The following is a 4414-nucleotide window of genomic DNA, read 5'->3' as shown; positions in this document are numbered from 1 at the left end:
TGGCAGAATTTCTACAGCTGGATGCTCTTCCTAACGCCAACCACTCTGAGAGTGTAGTGGGTGCTTTTACGTGCCACCGGCATGAGGGCCAGTCACGTGGTACTGGCAACGGCCATGCTCAAAACGGAGTTTTTTTTACGTACCACCTGCACAGGAGCCAGTCCAGCAGCACTGGCAATGACCTCGTTCGAATGATTTTCTAACATGCCTCTGGCACAAGTGCCAGTGAGGCGATGCTGGCAATGATCACGCTCAAATGGTGCTATTTACATGCCACTAGCACGGAAGCCAGGCAGCTGCTCTGGCAATGATCACGCTCGCACAGTGCTGTTAGTGCTCTACTGGCACAGGTGCCAATCATCGAATATGGTTCAATTACGATTTCGATTTCACTTGCCCCAACAGGTCTTCGCAAGCAGAGTTTAATGTCCAATGAAGGAGAGGTTGGCATGGGTGCCAGTCGTTGAATTTGCTTTATATATATATGTGTGTGTGTATCTGTGTTTGTCCCTCCACCACTACTTGACAACTGGTACTGATGTGTTTACATCTCCATAACTCAGTGGTTCAGTAAAAGAGACCAACAGAATAACTACTAAGGCTTGAAAAATAAGTCCTGGGGTCGATTGTTCGACTAAAGCCCTTCAAGACAGTGCTTCAACATGGCCACAGTCAAATGACTGAAACAAGTAAAAGAATAACCTATACGAGGGGGTGCTGAAAAGTTCCTGGCTTTGAGTAAAAGAAAATACAGGAAGGTCAGTTAATAATGATTTTGTTCAATATATTCTCCTCTCAGATTCACACACTCATTGCAGTGGTCCTTCAGTTTTTCTAAGCCCTGTAAAAGAATCAGGCCTTTTGTGATACTCTTAAAGCCAGAAACTTTTCTGCACCCCCTCATATATAAAATACAGATTTCCAATATTAACCCTTTAGCATTCAGGTTATGCTTTGTTTAATCAGATTGTTTTGGATTAATCATGCATTATCATGTAGCTTTGAGATTTTGATGATGTGACTGTTTATTTTTAGAATGACATTGTAGGGTAGGTGTGAAAGCTTTGATCAGTCCAGTTTGAACAATAAAACAGGTAGCATATTTGGGCTAGATATGACCGGTTTAAATGTTAAAGGGTTAAATACAAATTCCCTTTGTAGGATATATATATTAGCTTTTTATTTGATCTTTAATAGGCAGAAGGTTTAATTTATTAAGGAAATAATAGTAATTGTCTATGACATGCACAAGGGTAATGAAGAGATGTAAAGCGAATTTGCAACACGTTTTTAATGTACTTTCCATTGAAATGATACAATGGAGGTTAACTTTGCTTTTCATCCTTCTGGAGTTGATAAAATAAGTACCAGTCAAATACTGGGGTTGACATAATTGACTAGCTTCCTCCCCTGATATTACTGGACTTGTGCCAAAATTTGTAATCAGTATTGAATATCATTTCAAAAAAAAGTTTATTGCTTTTGAAAAGAATCACTGGGATGACTGTTCAAAGATCGATAACACTGTAACACAATTTTTGTCCTTGGGTAGCAACTGTTATTTCCTTTTTGCTTGCCCCCTAGAAAGTATGAAAAATGGCTAATATTTCCTTCAAACTTTGCTTTTCTTACATTTATTCAAACCCCAAAGAATCCCTCTCAACACATGGCTATGATGCTCCTCCACTACTCCTGCTCATGATCAGAGATTCACATATTGTCAACCACTAAGAGACATGCTCAAGTGGTTAAGGTCAAGCAACTGACAAGCAAATTTGTGGTATTGAGCAGAATATTTGCTATATCGATATTTCTGCTTCAGCAGCACTGAATCTGCCAGAAATGTAATGGAAAATAGGTCAGTTTCAAAATGTTAGTGTTCAGGTCACAAAAGCAAAATTTGAAGGGAATAATAGTAATTTCCTTTAATTTCTAGATAGAAGCAAATAGGATATAACAGTTACTGCCCCCCACCCCAAAAAAGGGACACAGTGTAATTTGTATGATGTTTAGATGTGAGACATTATAAGCATTAATTTATGATGTCTGATATTTATATTAAGTCTTGAATGAAATGAAACAGAGAGTGGGTAGTATGTTACTGTTCATACACAATAATGAAGGTTATTTTTATTAGAGACATGGTCTGAAATATTCTAGGGATGGAAAATGGGATTTTGTGACATTCATATCGTTTTCAAGAACATTAATGATGAGAATGAAATGAATCTGGTTCAAGACATGCTCTCAAGGAAATTAAAGTAAAATAGAAAATTACTATTTGTAAATCTCTCAATGAGAGACATTCAGTAACAATACTCTAGAGTAAAGATTATTTGCCAACATAACCTGGCAGTCCTGGTTAAAACAAATGCTACTGCTATTTAGCCCCACGAAACAACGTCTTCAGCTGGCTATATGACACACTATCTGTGTCCTTATATTTTCGAACAAGGGAGTTTAGCATCCCCACTTGGCACAAAACAATATCTGTGTATTGTGATTCCTGGGTTATTTCCCTTCATCAGCTCAATATAACTGTCCAGCTAGATTCTTGTTTGGAATATATAGTTTTCAAAGTGACACAGTCAAAATAGTTTTACAGAAAACAACAATACAATAGAATTGACTGGAAACATTTATCAGATATTTTATAAAGTATAAAACAATTCGTTTGAGTCTTTGTATAAAAATAAGAACCAAAAAAAAAAAAAAACATCTTCAGAATGAATTTTCATATCAAAATAACAACTGAAATCACACATCTATAATTTGAAAACGAAAAAATCAGATTGATATTATACGTTCAACAAGAAACTCAAGTGAAAGAAAGCATAAATATGTTTTGTTAGTTTTAATTCTTACAAGTAATGTTACAATGTACTTGAATTTTATAGATTTAAAATATACTATCTTTAATGATACTTAAAAAATTTTTGGTTTTGTATGTAAAAAAATATTTTTATGGAACAATGATTTAACATGTTAACTCCCATGGCCTGTTACTGGAACTTACCAGTGACACCACGTATTTCCAATCACAATGCATACTGTTTAATTACAAGAACAATTGTTTTTGCATTTTGACAATATTTCATGATTAAACTTTAATATTTAGCTCTCATGTTATTTAAATGTCCTTGAAACCATGCCAAAGATACAGAATGAAATACTTTCTCAAATTATGAAAATGAATCACTGGTGGTGGATATGTTGGTTGTGTGAAGTCTGTGATGAATCACTGGTGGTACATGTGGCAGTCAACGTGTTAATTGTTTTCACATTAATTTATTTGCCTAAATTTTTGAAATTGCAACAACAATTTCAAAAAACAGCAAAGATAAATTATGGTACATGCCTATCTTAGCTTTTTATGTGGATTGAACAAGCTAGTCTTATCTAGACTGAAAACTACATGCTCTTCATCAATACTTCTGATGTTTCACATGTGAGTAGACATGCTTTAATAAGTACGAAGAACAGTGAAACGTTAGGTTTCAATGATGTATTGGGAGTAATCGTGGCACTCTGTATGATGACAAGGGTTCCAGTTGATCCAATCAATGGAACAGCCTGCTCATGAAATTAACGTGCAAGTGGCTGAACACTCCACAGACATGTGTATCCTTAATGTAGTTCTCGGGGAGATTCAGCGTGACATAGAGTGTGACAAGGTCGGCCCTTTGAAATAGAGGTACAACAGAAACAGGAAAAAAGAGTGAGAGAAAGTTGTGGCGAAAGAATACAGCAGGGTTTGCCACCACCCTCTGCCAGAGCCTCGTAGAGCTTTAGGTATTTTCGCTCAGTAAACGCTCACAACACCCGGTCTGGGAATCGAAACCACAATTCTATGACCACAAGTCCGCTGCCCTAACCACTGGGTCATTGTGCCTCCATGGTGGGAGTAATACTTCAAGCTCAAAAAGTAGGTAATGTTACATGAATGTGTAAGCCTTAAAAATCCAACAAAATTGTCAGATTTTTAATTTTGAAATGTAATATACAGCACATTAAGAGGAAAATAAATGTACTTCCATCATCAATGATCTTATGGAGAACAGATCTTCAAAAACTGTAGAGAAATTTCTTTAAAATGTTTCACAAATTTGTTGAATTTTCGGTGGTATTCACAAAGTATTTTGGAATATTTTGGTTTCAAACAATATAAAAAATTTATTTAAAAAAAATTTTCCTGCTACTAGTTTGTAAATCTGTTTTGAAACATGTATTTTAATTAAGTACTCTTCGACATACTACTTAGTTTATTGTGAGGGATGAATGTTAAATAAGGATATTGAATAGTCACACTAACACATTTGAGGTTCTCAACAATATCAGTTAAGAATACTGGCCATTTTCTTTTCTCTTTGTACAAATTATCAACCAAGTAAGGAAATATACAATACAAGGCAAA

Source organism: Octopus bimaculoides, chromosome 19 (assembly GCF_001194135.2).
Source record: "Octopus bimaculoides isolate UCB-OBI-ISO-001 chromosome 19, ASM119413v2, whole genome shotgun sequence".
Classification (NCBI taxonomy): domain Eukaryota; kingdom Metazoa; phylum Mollusca; class Cephalopoda; order Octopoda; family Octopodidae; genus Octopus; species Octopus bimaculoides.
The sequence above is the reverse complement of the archived record's forward strand: the minus strand, read 5'-3'. Positions refer to the sequence as shown.